A 16,942-nucleotide genomic window follows, 5' to 3' on the forward strand; every position below is an offset into this window, starting at 1 on the left:
GAAAATTTCTCTGGCTGTTTCCTGGGTAACTTGCTTTCCTACTGCATTCTGCCCTGCAAATTCTCCAATTCAGTGCCACCATACTAGAATTCCTGTCTCCTCATCCTAGTGAAATGAGCATACTCCATTTTGGCTTCCTTTCTCTGTATTATAGTCTAAAAATCGCCTCCAGGTAGGACTGCCAGAGTCAGCAAATAAAAATACAATGTTGTTATTTATTGTTGTATAATGTTGTATAATTTATTGTTGTTGTATAATGTTGTATTAAGTGTGCATGTTATACAGACAACACTGTATGTATTTTATACATACTTCTAGTAGAAATGATTTGTTGTGTATCTGAAATTTAACTAGATGTTCTGTATTTTACTTAGTAACTCAAACTCTATGCAGAAAGCCAGGGCAATGGTGGGGCTCATTTCACTGTGTTATTTCTCTTAGGAAACGAAATCTTGAACATGTTGTTGTCCCAATATTTGAAAACAGTTGTTTCATATATGTTGTCTAGTTTTTTAGTTGTTTCCAGAGGGAGAGTAACTCTGTGTCAGTTAAATTAAAAACAAGTAAGCAAATAAAACATCTGACTTACCTGGAATTGGTGAGGGGCATCATTAAAAAACGGTAAATAAGTGTGTCACTTCTGTTCATCTTACATCTCATATACTTGCCTGTGTAAGAAAGAGCAAAGTTATCATTTACAGCATCTGCCTTTTATACAGTGTTATTATTTGAAATGACCGTTTCTCTTCTGCTTTAAAGTCTTCATAGGCTTTAAATTTACCTCAGTTTCACCTACTCTGGAAAATGTCAACCTCTTGGGGAAGTCACATGTCTCAAATGTGAGTTCTGTGCAATTCACACATCCTGCATTGGTAACAAGAACATCCCCAGCCCAGTCTGTGGTGTGGGAGTTAAGGTGGATGGACCTCGCATGGCCAACCATGTAGTTTAAGTCCTGGATTTGAGGGCTTGAGAAACAAGCTGGGTACCTGTGTGTGCATGTTTAAAACCTTTCTTTCTCTCCTTCTCCCTCTCCCTCTCTCTCCAGGGAGTACACACAATCTGGCAAATTAAAAAATAAAAAAAGTAGGTAGAGCATCTCAAACAAACTCTGAAAAGTTGTAAAATGTTATGCAGACATCTTCACATGAAAGGTCATTTTATTTACATAAACACAATGTTGACTCTTGCATCTTGAGGAATTCAAATAGTGACCATCAAATAATACACCAGCATGGTATGAAGATGGTAGAAAGAAGCATGCCTGGGGAGGATAAGAAAGCTAATCTTCACTGAGTGTCTGCTGTATGCCAGGTGATACACATTCCGTCTCCATTGGCTCAAATGGGTTTGTGAGAGGCAATTGTTACACTGTCAGAAATCTGGCTATCCAGTTGTTACACCATTCCTTTGCATCTGGTAAAGGGAGGAATATTTATATCATGGAAATAGTAAGATGCTTCAAATCAGGGCTTCTTTGTCAAATCCCAGAACTGATTATTACATATTTGCCAACACACTATTGTAACTTTTTAAAAAACTGCCAGAGGGTCTGTGCACGTGCCAGAGACAGGCAGAGAGGAGAGGAAGCATCCTCCAATGGGCATGGTCATCCCATAACCCCTTCTCCATTTCTCCATTCTGTTGGAATTTTGGGCACACATGGACATGTGACAGTATATTTTCTTTCCTATCTTCTTCTTCATTTGTAGAGATATTTTTGCTATAGGATATGGCCACACCACAATCCCTTCTCCTCCATTCTCCTCTCAGGATTTTGGGCATGCACTCATACACACTCAGTATGAGTTTTAAGCCACTGGGTCTGGGACTCAAACTCCCATGTGGTTGGCTACATGGGAGGCCAACAACGTAACTATTACACCATCTGTTGGTCCCGATCAGTGTTTTTCAAGCCACCAGAGCTGGGATTTGAAATGTGGTTGGCCATGTGGGATCTGGCTCCATTAACCACTAGGCTACAGGGCCGGTCGCACATTTTCGACAGTCATCTTACCATCCAAACAACTCTGCAAAGTGTGTATTAGAATGTGAAGTTTAAGAGACAGAAAAAGATTCGGATTACATAAGAAATATGTCCAAGTTTGCCCAGAGAACAAGTAACAAAACCAATTTTGAGCAACTTCCTGTTTCTTCTCATCACATTTCTGCATCTTTGGGTAAGGAGACCCACATTAGGTCTTTTCCACAACCATGACTATATGATGTTGGACCAATACCTGGCCACTCTGGATCACAACTGTGTGTGTAAAGTTGGTTGGAACGAACTATTTCATCTCCAGGCTCTCCTGGATGGTAAATATACTACGAACAAGTGGTTGCTGGAAAAGGGGTTTTGTTGAGGCCTCTGCATTTGAATCCAAGTCATGGGGGGGGGAAGGGAGAGAAAGAAAATAAATAAATTTGAACCACTAGGAGCTTCTTGGAACTTAAAATGATACCACCAAATTGCTATGCCAATTGTCTACCTTCAAGGAGATGCAAAACTCTTGATGTGAGCTGAGGCTGATTTACGGATCACTTGGGCACAGCAAAATAATCTACTGTGAAATTAGCGGTGTTGTTTTTCTTGGTCTTACACTTGACAATTACCTACTACTCCATTCTAGGCCTGAAGGATTGTCGAGACTTTATGTTGTTCACTGATGATCTTATCCCTCAGGATGACTGTATAGTTTTCCCATAATTCACAGGAGATTAAAATAGAATAAAATGGAGGAGGATACTTTGAAGGTAGAAGAGAATAATCCCATTTTAGAGGATGACTATATTCTTAAAACCTGTGAGGATAGTGGCAGATCTGTAAGTCTCAGAGGACTGAATTTACTATTATGGTAAGAACTGCAGGGATGTCTATATGGACCAGGTACAAAGTACTTTGGCCTTAGGGTTTAAGCTAAGTTTTCTAAAAACAGAGCATCAATAAAGTAGAGCCACTAACAGGTGATTTCTAAAGCAACCACACACTAAAGACCAGGACCTCCCTAGATTATTTAACACAGGAAAAGGGAGGTTTCTTTGGTTTGTTTGTTGTTTGTTTTTCTTGAGAGAGATTTTTGCTATAGGGCATGTGTACTCACTGCAGACACAGAGAGAGAAAGAGAGACAGAAAGTGAGAAACCATCCCCCAGGACTATGGCCATGTGGCAACACACTCTTCTCCATTCTCCTCTTGGGATCTTGGGCATACATGCACATGCACCCAGTGTGTTTTTTTAAGCCACTAGGTCTGGAACTTTAACTGTGGACAACTGCATGGGAGTCCAGAGATATAACCATTATACCATCTGCTGGTCCCAAGGAGTGAATTCTAAAGATTGGCTATTACTTGACTTTGGTGTTGGAATCCCAGAACAAATTTACACTGGTTGTCATAGAGAAATGGATATCTATTATATACAAATATATATAAACAATATTTTCCAAATATTAACAACAGGGGATGAGCAGTTGGCATAATGGCTATGTCGTTGGACTCCCATGTAGTCGATCACATTTCGAGTCCCAGACCCGGTGGCTTAAACTCATGCCGGGCGCGTGTGCGTGTGTGCCCAAGATCCCAAGAGGAGAATGGAGAAGTAATTGTGGTGTGGCCATCCACCCTGGGAGGTGATTTCTCGCTTTCTGTCTCTCTGTCTCTTTCTTTCTAACAAGTGCACACATCCTATAACAAAAACCTCTCCAAAAGACAAACAAACAAAAAATATTACCAACAAAGAGATTCCATAACACCTGTATGTCAGGGTGGCAGAAATGATCTTAAATAATTGCTTCATTATCCAAAAAAATTGTTATTTCTTTATTCAAGTCAGAGCATATGCATGCATACATACGAGTAAGATTGAAAGAGACCTCTGTGAACACCTCTGTGAACACCCTCCATAGGGTCTGGCCACACCATGATAACCCTTCTCCAGTCCTACAACCGATCAGATCTTAAGCATTTGAGCACAGGCCTACAGCGTTTTCAGGCTGACTTGGTTGGGGGTTCAAACAGCAGTTGTGGGACCAGCAGGTAGCGTAATGGCCATGTCACTGGACTCCCACGTAGCCAACTGCAGTTCGCGTCCCAGACCCGGTGGCTTAAAACTCACACCGGGCACGTGTGCATGCGTGCCCAAGATCCCGAGAGGAGAATGGAGGAGAAGAGATTGCAGTGTTGCCATCCCCCCTGAGGGGTGATTTCTCGCTTTCTCTCTCTCTGTCTCTCTCTGTCTGGTGAGCGCACGCGCCCTATAGCAAAACAAAACAAAACAAAACCACTCTCCAAACAGCAGTTGCCATGGGGAGCCAAATTCTCTTGAGCAGTGCCTTACCACTGTCGTGGAGCCAGCCCCACAAATCTTTCCAAGAAGTTAGTTTTAGTTGAGCTCTCTCAGGAAGTAGATGGAATTATATATGCAAGAGAATTCATGGAGGGCTGGGCAGGGGAAGATGTGGAAGGTAATTCGGGAGGGCAGAGCAGCCAAGGAGAAACTTTGGATTGTGATGAAATTCTGACATCTGTAGGCTGGCTTCACTGCAGCCATTCTGAGAAAGTTCAGCCAGGTCAGTGCAGAGTCCCTGAACAATGTCCTAATGGTCCTATTGCAGAGAATTCCCACATCAGGCAAAAATGGCCGACTTAAACAACCTCCCTGTGTGCAGACACTGGCTGGGAGCAGCTCAGGGGAAGAAAAGCCTCAGTGCGAGGGCTGGTGGAGACAAAGCTGGAAGCCGGAAGCTGTCAGTAAACTGCTCCTGCAGTAGGTTCCCTTCAAAGGAGATGAGAAGAGTGTACTTCCATATCTGCCACATTTTAGCCAGCTATGTTTTTAGAAAAATACCATGAGGTTCTGCTTTAAGTAAAAAGTGATACCTAACACGAGCTCACCAAAAAAAAAAAAAAAAGGAAGTGCTAAAACGTTCACTTCGATATAATTAGAAATTTTGGAGCACAGTTCAAGAATGAAGGAGTACAGGTTAAACAACATGGCAGGATGTGGCCAAAGGACTGTTCACAAACAGGGCTATCCAATATTCAGAGTTAGGTTTTTTTGAGTCCTAATCTAAATATCCTGTCATCCAAACCTTCAATAAAATCTGAGGTGCAGGGGCCAGTAGGTGGTATGGCAGTTAAAGCACTGAACTCCCCAATGATTAACTGCAGTTCAAGTCCTGGACCCAACGGCTTGAAAATCACACTGGATGAATATGTGTGCATGCCTGGAATCCTGAAAGGAGAGGGGAGTGCAGCACGGTCATACCCTCTGAGAGGTGATTTCTCACTTTTCCTGTCTCTTTCTGGCGAGTGCACATGCCCTACAGCAAAAACTTAAAAAACAAACACTGACAAGTATCCATACAAATTGGAGTTTGTGTGTGTGTAAATCTAGGGAAAAGGGCCATGCTCTGTCTCTGAGTCAGTTACATAAAAAACAGGCACACTGCACACAGAAAAGACAGACAATAAGTGAATGAATTCTGAAGAAACAGGCGTTCAGAGCCAGGTTTGGGCACTAGAGAGCATAATTCCCCAGGAATTCACAGAAGCCTTGGAGAGGGCATTGGAAATTCTAAATTGTGCAATGAACATGGACCAATTTTGCCTAGCTTGGCTGAGGTTCCTGCAGAACGACTGCAACTACAAGGCTTTTTAAGCCACTGCCAACGCACAGAGGTGGAAGGAGATGTGAACACTGGAAAGACTGAGACAAGAGCCAGGGGATTACTTTGCTCTTCAGGGTTTCACTCTGCCTTCTACATAGTGGTTTTTCAAAAATCTTTTATGTCTGTATGTATATATGTTTAAGTTTTTTTGCTATAAAGTGTGTGTGCTTACCAAAGAGAGAGGGAGGAGAGAGAGACAAAAATGAGAGGGAAAGTAGGAAATCACTCTCTAGGCAGATACCCTCATTGCAATCCCTTCTTCCTTTTCCTCAGAATTTTGGGCACACATACACACGTAGCTGAGGTGTTTTTCAAGTCACCAGATGTGGGACTTAAAACACAGAGTCGGCCATGTAGGATTCCAGCCACCTTAACCAAACCACCTGGCTGGCCCTCTACACAATTTTTAGTGTAATCATACTAATATCTCTTTTCCCCTTCTGTGTGCCTCCTCTCTAACATACAGTGACTTTCATGGTCTATCACAAAGAAGCCCACTTTTCAGATTGGGCAGAGAATAATTTGCATAATCTTTAAAGTACTACATACTGGGGCCAGCAGTTTGCATGGTGGTTAGGGGCGCTGGACTTCCATATGGCTGACCATGGTTCGAGTCCTGGACCTGGCAGCTTGCTTTCTCACTTTCTATGTGTCTTGCTCTCAAATTGAAAATAACAATAATAATAAAATAAATAACTTTTTTTAAGTACTACATATTATTGTCCCTCATTCAGCAAACAAATTGTTTGTTCTAAATCTAATTGGTCTATTAGCACTGCTAATAAACAACCACCTATCTCAGGCCTGGAAGTCCTAATCACCTACTTAGACCAATCTTTTTATTTTTTATTATTTTTTGCCAGAGGGTGTGTGAACTTACTGGAGAGAAACATGAGAAAACCACCACCATAGGGCATGGTCATGCTGCAATTCCCTGTCCTCCACTTCTGTCAGGATTTTTCAAGCCACTGTGTTTGGAAGTTGAATTGTGGGGTCAGCCGTATAGAATCCAGCTGCCTTAACCACCAGACCATGGTGTTGTCCCAATTTCAACTGGTATCTTTAAGATTTCCTCAATTAATAATTATAATATTTTCGGTATGCAGTTCTCTCTCCCTCAGTCTATCTACATTCTTTCACATGCATTGCTGTATTAAGTCTTTGGAAAGGCTCAGTAAAGTAGGCAGGTATCGCACTACATCGCACCACTTACAGATGAGGACACTGAGGTTTAAAGAGGACTGTATAAAGTCACACAGGAAGTAGTAAGGCTAGAATCTGAATCCACATTTATCTTGCTCCATAGCCACCCTCTTTCCATTATACTGCTTTTCCAAGGTTCCTTGCATTTAAGCCTATATATTCCATGATTTAGTGACTCAGAGTTACAAATATGTTTTAAGCAATGGCAGTATTCTTTTGGGTATTCCCTAGAAACAGTCCCTGAGACAAATATTTGGGTGCAAAGTTTCTTTTAGGAAGTGAAGAAATCCAAGAGAATGAGGAACAACAGGGGGAAAGGCAGCCAGTAAAGTCTGAAACTAAGCCAGGGAGGGCTGTGATGGCTTAGAGCTTAATCCTGTTCAGGAAACTCTGGGGTCTGTGAAGGAGACATGGTTAAGTTATTCCACCAGGAGATGAGGGAGCAGGGCCGTGTGCCTGAGCTCCAGTCACCTTCAGTTAAAGGCTGCTCCCAGTGAGTGTTTTTCTGCAAATGCTCCAGCCAGCTGGATAGCAAAGCTGGCTCAGGTAGCAAGAGAAATAAGGGAAAGAAATACAAATGCTGGCAGCTGGCAACTGGGCCTCTGTGCACTGAAGTGGAAGGGTGAGGGAATATGAGTGAGGTACCAACATCTTACTGGAAGCATTAATGGAACATATCATACTCATTTTTCTATAATAATAAAGATAATAACAACTATTAGAATGGGATATAAGCCCCCCCCCTTTTTTTTTAAACATAGAAAGATGGAACCTTTACTTATTTATTTCATGCATCAGAGAGTGAGTGAGTCGCCCTCCACAGAGACTGGTCATGCTGCAACCCCCTTCTTCCAATCCTTGAGCCTGCCGGGACCCTGGGTGCTTGCATACACCCAGCACGTTTTCAGGCTGACTGGTCTGGGGCCCACTGCCAGCATGTGGCTTCCAAATCCGCAATTTGGTATGTTACCTACTGACCCAGAGGCTGGGCCGAGTTCTTCTCTTTTATCACTTTGATTATGCTAAGTCCCAGCCTTCCTTCCTTACTTTGGAAATTAGCAGAACTTTTTCAGTGGGGCAGAATGGAAATAAGGAAATTTAGAAGCTGTGGGTGATGGAGAACATTTCTAGATCCCAATCTAATAACCTTTCTCAAAATGATACAAGCTAGAATAGCATTTTAGAACCTCATTACTAAAATACCTCCCACCCCAAGCAGGTATCAGTTGCTGGAATCAGAAAATATAAACCATGTATGGATAAGGATTAGTCAAACAACATTTGTTCGTTTATGCACACTTTCATATTATGTAGTAGAAGGAACATTTTCTTCATGAAGTAGTTTAAATCAATGTACTGCTCTACCTCTTCTCCAAGCTCTGGTGAGATGAGCTTATTTCAAGGAAGTTGTCACTCAGAGTGTACCAGAAGAGTCAGAGGTCGATTTCATACTTATTATTAGCAGCTTATGAATCAGGGTAGTTAAATGAAGGGTAACTCTGAACAACCACTTGAAAGGGATTATCCCTACAGGTAGAGTTGCTCCTTTAAATAATTCTTCCACCTGACTCTTAGATAATGCAAAGGAGTGACCCTGCTGCCACCACATTATGGTGGGAAAACAAATGACAAATTCGATAAGAACTTGGTCAAGGGGTAGAGTTTCTTGTACATTATAATTTTTTTAAAGAATTATTTTATTTAACTTTATTTATTATCATGATCAATATTATTTTCCAGTTTGATCAGAGAGAGACAGAGGGAGATAGAGGAAGTGAGAAAGCAAGCCACCAGGTTCGAGACTTGAACTGTGGTTGGCCACGTGGGAGTCCAGCACCTTTAACCACCATGCCACCTGCTGGTCCCTTGTACGTCATATTTTTGTGTCATTATAAAAGGAAAGGTAATGTTACGAAATCAAGGGTTTTATAATTTTAAATCTTCCTTTAAAATAAATAAAATCTTTTGACAGATCTCTGATTTATGATAGTTCAACTTTACAATGGTGCAAAAGCAACAGGCATCCTAGAGAAACTACTTTGAATTTAAATTTTGATTTTTTCCCCTGGGCTAATGACATGCAGTATGCCATTCTCATGCCGTGCTTATGTGAGTGTGCCCAACTGTAGTTGAAAGTGTGTCTGGGCACACTGAAAGTAGACAGGCTAAGCTGTGATCTTTGGAAGGTTAGGTGTATAAAATGCATTTCCAGCTGATGGATTTATCAAGATGTCACACCACCACAGCAAGTCGAGGAGCATTTGTGTTTAATAACATGCTAGCAGTTTGCTTATTTTTAAAAGAGATCTTTGCTATAGGGTGCATGCATTTGTTGGAGAGACAGAGACAGTGAGAAATCACTCCCCAGGGGGGATAGCCATAGTACAATCCTTTCTCCCCATTCTTTTCTCAGGATCTTGGGCACGCATGCGCATGTGGTCAGCATGAGTTTTAAGTAACCAGGTCTAGGTCTCAAACTACAGTCGACTATGTGGGAGTCGAGCAACATAACCATTATGCCATCTGCTGGTTCCAACATGCTAGCAATTTATTAAATTTTTACAGTTAAAGCAAAAGTTTCTAACAAATTACATTTACATAATTTTTATGTCAGTGGAGAAGCTGTGATTGGATGGTGCTGGTGGCATGCTGGTTAAGGTGGCTGGGTCCCACATGGCCGATTATAGTTTTGAAAAACGTGCCGCGTACATGCACATGCCTAAAATCCTGAGAGAATGGAAAAGGAGGGATTGTTGGATGGATGGTCATTACTTCTGGGAGATGATTTTTCACTTTCCTTCCCCCCTCCCTTTCCAGCAAGTGCACACTCTCTATAGCAAAATTTTAAAAGATTTAAAAAAAAAAAAAAGAGAAAGAAAAACGCATTCAGGAAAAGTGAGTACAAAGGACTTGCCACTATAGAGTAAATCTTTTCTGAAACCACGGGATTTTCCTTTCAGCAATTCCAGTATTATTTGTTATGTATCTCCAGCCTTTTTATGATTTAACTTGCAAAATGTGCACTTATTCCTGTTTGCTGTGTTCCATCCAGCATGCCGATTACCGGGAACACCATTCCTTTGAGGCACTTTGGGTTGCTTTAGAGTCTGTCAGTCTTGTATGTATGTACATATATACAGCCAAAGTAAGAAAGAGGCCAGCCTTAATTCTAGGGTTCCACAGATTCAGTGTTCTCTGTTAACTGGTGAACTGGCACTTTATGAAGAATGAAAACTTGCTAAAAATGATCTAAAAGTAATTGGCTTGGCGTTCTTACTGCTAGACATAGGTCTACTTACAGAACATAAACAGTCCCCTTTTTCATTCCTTTGGAGCACTAAGCATATTCCCATTTAGGATGATTGTTTATTTTTCACGGTAAAGTTTCAAGGTCAACAGAGAAGTTGTCATATCCTCTTTTAATTGTTGATAAAACTGCAGCAGAGACTAATGTTTGAGATTTCAAAAGATATCTTCCATTCCTCTGAGTACCATTAATATTCCTACTTTCTTCTTTAATATAGTAATTTTAAGATTCACAAAGAAAACATCAAGTTAACAGCTTTGAGTTATTTAGTCTGTCTTACTGAATTAAAACTTTCAAACAAGGAACAAAAAGGAAAAGTCTTACCCTTTTGGAACATTTTCTTCCTTTGTATTAACTCAATTGTCAGGAAGCCTTCAGTTACCAAGGGAAGGGTAGAGAGAGAAAAATAAGGAAAGATACATTCTGTCCCCTTCAGAGACTCCTCCTTGTCTTACAGATAAGGTAGCAAATAGCTTCTTGGAGGGAACGTCTGTAAAGTGGAGGGCCTCTGTCTCTGGAGAACCTTTCTCAACAAAACTCTGTGTGGCACTGTTTAGAGACCCACCTAGAACTGGTCAGATTAAAAGGGACACTACACATGATACCTCTCATGTCTCACTTTAAGTGTTGGAGGGAGGCTCTGAGTGAGATGACTTCTGGGGAACACTGGGAAGGATCAGAAAGCCTGGCACAGCCACAACAGCTATTGTTAGGCTTCCCTTATGTCCTCTTACATTCTTTTCATTATTATTTTTTCTTCTTTCTTGAAACCACGAAAATGCAGAATCCAAATAAAATCAAAATAAGGGTTAAACAGTGCTGAAGAGACAAGACTAACTCCTAGTCATTGCCCATTCTCACAGCCTGTTTCCAGAGTTAAAAAAAAAGTTCATGATTTACTCATATTCAAATGAACTATTAACCCAGTATCTTTTGTTTTTAAATGTTGTGCTCAGGGTATCTAATAACCTGCAAAATGTTCCTTACTCAGGTGTTTGGGCTATATTTATGCTACTCAACATATATGTATTTGTTCAGAAGAATTTATTAGACCTAAAGGACATTGCATTTCTTTTCTTTCTATTATCTTTCTGGGTGGTATGGATGAGTCTGTTCCTCAATTTTCAAGGTAACTCAAAATTATTTCCATATTCCCTGATGTTTGCGACTGCTCAGCATTTGTCCTAGAGAGGGCACTTCCAAATTCACTTCCATCTTGGTCAGCGACAGCTACTACTGAATCATGCTACATTCAAGGCTGACATTACTACTTCGCATGTTCCCACTGCTTCTCAGATTGGTGATGGGTCATTCAGAAGTCACCGTTTCAACACCGGTGAAACTTGGGAATGGTACACTGTTATTCCTGGAAACCTCAAGGCTGCTTTCTTTCTCTATTTGTAAGCGCCATGGAAGACAGTAGTGGTAACTTTCACCACAGAAGCCAGACCTAGAAATCCAGATCTGCTGGACAGAAGCCAGTCACCTGGGCAGTCACGTGGCTAATTCTTACATCAGAGTGGGCACCGTCTTGTTCTTGGCTGTTGGCTGTAGCTCATAGCTTTAGCCTATTAGGGCCTGAATGAAGCAGGGTCATTTTGCTCTTAATTTAGATACAACTTAATGGATTAAATGATCTGGTTTCTTAAAATCATCTTAATAGAAACAGAGAGATAGAAAATTAAGAGCAGAAAAAAGAAATAGCAGTGAGTACTGATAGTTACCGATGTGAAAGGACAGCAGAGAAACTAGAAAGCCAACATAGGAACATGAACATAAAGCAGCCTGAGGGCCGTTAACCTAAGAACAGATGTCATCATATAGCTTGTGAGCTGAGGGTATCAGATAGAGAAAACGAGAAAAATCATTTGAATAATAGAAAACTTTCTATTTATTGGAAAACAATAATCCACACATCCAGGAAACTCAATGAACCCCAAAGATAAATGCAAAGACCCATAAACCAGATGCATCAGAGTATAAATGCCAAAATCAAAGACAAGGAGAAATCTTGAAATCAGTAAGAGGAAAACAATGTGTCACTTACAAGGAACCTCAATAAGATTAACATCTTACTTCTCATCGAAAAACAACAGAAGCCACAAGGCATTGGGGAAACATTCAACCTGTGCAAAGGAAAAAGCTAGCAACCAAGAAACCTATATCCACCCAAGCTATTGCTCACAAAATGAAGGTGAAATAGGGGAACCAGCAGTTAGCGTAATGGCTATGTCGCTGGACTCCCACGTAGTCGACCGCGGTTCGTGTCCTGGACCCGGTGGCTTAAAACTCATGCCGGGTGCGTGTGCGTGCGTGCCCAAGATCCCGAGAGGAGAATGGAGGAGAAGGGATTGCGGCGTGACCATCCCCCCTGGGGGGTGATTTCTTGCTTTCTGTCTCTTTGTCTCTCTCTGTCTGTCTGGTGAGCGCACACACCCTACAGTGAAAATCTCTCTAAAAAAAAAAAAAAATGAAGGTGAAATAAAGCCTTTTCTAGATAAACAAAAACTGAGAGTATGTTGCTAGCTGACCCATTTTATAAGAAATACAAAAGGAGGTTCTTCAGGCTAAAAGCAAATGATTCCATAATATTACAAATCTACAAGAACAAAAACCATAAAGGTAAATTATGTAACTATAAATACATAATCTTTTAAGTTTTTTCTTCAGGGCACATACACTCACTAGAGAGAGACAGAGAGAGGGAAAGTGAGAAATCATCCTGGGGGTGGGGGTTGGCCATGTTGTAATCCCTTCTCCTCCATGCTCTTTTTGGGATTTGGGGCTCTCATACACACACGCTCAGCACCAAGTTTTTCAAGCCTCTGGATCTGGGACTCAAACCACACTGTTGGCTATGTGTGATCCTTAATCATCATGCCACCGACTGGCCCTGTGGTTTTTCTTTTTTAAACTGATTTAAAAAGCCCTTTTGTTTTTTAAGTTGCCAGAGTGAGTGTGTGCTCACAAGAAAGTGAAAAAGCACACCTCAGTAGGACATAGTCACACTGCAGTATGTCTCCTCCACCTCTTCATCCTGTTGAAATTTTACACACACACAAGCATGCATGCCTGGTGCGTTTTCAAGTCACTGAAACTGGGATTCGAAATGCAGTTGGCCACATGGTATTTGGCTTCCTTAAAACTAAACCACCTAAGAAGCAATTTCTTAAAATAACATGTATATAATGTACTGCTGGGCTTATAACATACAAAAATGTAATATATGTGTAATACATTTGCTAATAACAGCACAAATGAGGTAAGTACAAGCAAAACTGTAATGGGCTAAGGAAGCAACTACAATAGTAAAGCGGTAATTATAACAATACACTTTTGGGTTTATAACATTAATAGATGCAAAATGTAGGGAGTACCCAGAATACTTCAGACATAATACTCAACGAGGGTAAGATTCATATACTATACAATTCATTATACTCCCTGCTAAAGCAAAACAAAATAAAACAAACACAAAAATGAACATCACCCAAATACAAGGAATCCTCTTCTTCTGGCTACCTTTATATACTGCTCTGACAGACTGAAAATGTATTTTGAGTCATTTCTTTTTCTATCCTGAGGGCTAAAGATTTCAGAAGCCCAGAAGCCAGTTTCTGACAGGGAATCCATAAGATGAAGTACAAATTTTTCTTATTTACTCATAAAGACATTGGGACATAGACACCTTCCTAAGGAAAAAAAAAAAAATCACCCATAATCCTATTGTCTCAACACGGTCATTTTTTTTCATTCTAGTTACTTCCCTTCTGGTCTTCACTTTTTTGAGGCAGAGAATCTCACTGTTATGATCCACTGCCTCAGCCTCCCCAGTAGCTGAAACCGCAGGCGCATGTCACCACACCCAATTCTTCTAGATATTGTCTATGTTGCCTGTGCTGGCCATGAGCTTGCGATCCTTCTGTCTGCCTCAGCCTAAGTAGCTGAGATCACAGACATGTGCCACTGTACCCAGCTTTTAGAATGAGTCAGAAATAACATCTGGGCCTCCCATGGCCTCAACATGTACAGTAGCAGTGTCTGCTAGTGCATGCTACTGAGGCTGAGCTCCTTCTGGTTTTATTGCATAGGCATTCACATTTTATTTTATAGAGGTATAATCATTTCTAGATTTTTTTCTACTAATTATCCATTGGATACTTTAGCAAAGCTAATTCTCACTCTGGAAAGTATCACATGTATTTGAGGATATATCAGCTGAGTTCAGACCTCCAATATCTAAAAAAAAAAAAATAGAAAAATCTCAAATTTTGGTGCAGTAACATAAACGACTCCACTGAATCAAAGTTATTAGATTGCTTTAGTCCATTCTGTTGCTAACAACTGAATACCTGAGTCTAGGTAATTTATACAGAATAGAGGTTTATTTAGCTCACAGTTTTGGAGATCCAAGGAAAAGGGTCTGCATCTAGTGAGAGTCTTCTTGTTGGAGGGGGCTCTTTGCAGGGTCCCGAGGAGAGGCAGGGAATCACATGGCAAGGCAGAGCAAGTCTTTGTCTTCTCTTCCTTTTTTTTTGTTTTTTTCATCACCAGCAGACATGTATACTCACCAAAGTGAGAGATAGAAAAGGAGAAAGCACCCCCAATGGGACATGATTATACCGCAGTTTTTTCAACCTGGACACATCTGCACATGCACCTTGTGTGTTCTTCAAGATGCCAGAGCACGGATTCAAACCAATTGGCCATGCAGAATACAGTTCCCTTAAACACTAGGTTACGGGGCCGACCCCACCTGTAGATTTTGTTTTTGGGAGAGGTTTTTGCTATAGGGTGCATGAGCTCTCCAGAAAGACAGACAGAAAGCGAGAAATCATCCTCCAGGAGGGATAGCCACACTGCAATCCCTTTTCCTCCATTCTCCTCTCAGGATCTTGGGCACGCACACGCACATACCCAGTGTAAGTTTAAGCCACCGGGTCTGGGACTCGAACTGCGGTCAACTACATGGGAGTCCAGAGACATAGCCATTATGCTAACTGCTAGTCCCCCCATCTGTAGATCTTTATAAAGTTACCAGAAGTCCATTGTGGGGGCCCTACCCTGATAATCTAACGTAAGCTCTTTTCAAAAGTGACACCTTTTAACATCATAGACTAATCTTGCCTCAACATATGAATTTCTGGGGGACACATTCAAGCCATAGCACAGGTGTTTATCTTTAAGTGTGTATCTTACACTTCATCTGAGTAAGATTCGTAATGTAGAATGCTAATTAGAGATTTTGATTTAGTCTACAAATCATTCTCATGTCATCTGGAAAGGAGCGGTACATTTAAAGATTTCGATGGGCTGGCTTGGTACTGCAGTGGTAATCCTGTGATGATGAATCCATGTGGAAGATCAAGGGTTCAGTTCTCTGGTCAACCTAGATATGGAACACTCATGCTCATGACCTTGGTTGACTCAAAGGCTAGGTGGGAGTATGGATCATGGCATGCGATCCTGATGAACATGCTTTTCTCTCTCTCACATGAAAGAACTAAACTAAAAAAATTTTTGAATCAGTGTCTCTATATTCATAAACCTACCTCAATTCAAAGGCACTACATTAAATAGTTATTTTTTGGGGAAAAAATTCAATTCTGAATTAATCAAGAAGTGGAACAGCTGAAATTTGCATTTTATCAGCAGATAAAAATATAACTTTTCAGGCCAGCAGGTGGCATGATAGCTAAAGGGGCTGGACTGCATGTGCCCGAATGAGTGGTTCACATCCCAAAGCCAGCAGCTTGAAAAATTTCAAGAGTAGAATGGAGAAGGGATTGGGAGGTGAATATCCCCCCCGCCCCCATGACTTTCTCACTTTCTCTTTGTTGAGCAAACACATCTTAGAGTAAATAAAACAAAAAAAGAAAAAGAAAAGGGGAAAATTATTTTCTTCTTAAAAATTTTCTATAGAGTGGGCGTGCTTCTTGGGCAAAGAGAAAAGACAGTGAGAAGGAAAGTGAGAAAGCAACCCCCAGGGGGAATGGCCACATCGCAATCCCTTCTCTATTTTTCTGGAAAAAAAAAAAAAATTTTGCTATAGGGGAAATGGGATGGCCACCCTGTGACCCCCCTTCTCCACCATTCTGCTCTTGGGATCTTGAGATTTTGGGCACACATACACATGCCTGGTATAGTTTTTAAACTGCCTGGTCCAGACTTATAGTAGATCATGTGGGATCCAGCCAACATAACCACCATGCCACCAGCTGATATTAGAAAGAAATTTTAATAGTAAACTTTAAGAAATGTGGTCCAGCTGGTGACATGGTGGTAAGGCAGCTGAATCCCGCATTGCTGACTGTGCAGTTTGAACCCAGTGTCAGTCGCTTGAAAAATACGCTAAGTGTGTGTACACCCAAAGACTCAAGAGGAAATGGGATTGCAGCATGGCCATCACCCACTGGGGGGTGTTTTCTCCCCACCCCACCCTGCTGTCTTTCTCTAGTGAGCACATATACGCTATAGCAATAAAGAAAGAAAAAATTATGCAAATCCTTTTTATTTTAAAACTCTTAATGTCAAGTGGGTCACTTTCAGGCTAAAAGTATTTGCTTTCTTCCTTAGCATTACTCATTCAATTATACTGTCACAGGCATAATCCATTTATAGATGTGGTAGACAAATTCTTTCTCTCTCCATTCTGTAAATAACTCAAACTGTAATTCTGGGTACCCAAAATTTACTTTTTTTGGTTACTAAATACTTGGGATGCACATCATTAGAATGTAATTGGCTACTGTGGTGTTAGAA

The 16,942-nt window shown here is 41.0% G+C and overlaps 1 pseudogene; it reads right to left on the bottom strand.

Moving 5' to 3' along the window:
* LOC102485598 (60S ribosomal protein L8-like) overlaps positions 1–1,999 on the bottom strand; it is a 47,191-nt pseudogene extending 45,192 nt beyond the window's left edge.
* Between the last annotated feature and the right edge of the window lie 14,943 nt (positions 2,000–16,942).

This window comes from Tupaia chinensis, unplaced genomic scaffold, assembly GCF_000334495.1.
Source record: "Tupaia chinensis unplaced genomic scaffold, TupChi_1.0 Scaffold000354_1, whole genome shotgun sequence".
Taxonomy (NCBI): Eukaryota; Metazoa; Chordata; class Mammalia; order Scandentia; family Tupaiidae; genus Tupaia; species Tupaia belangeri.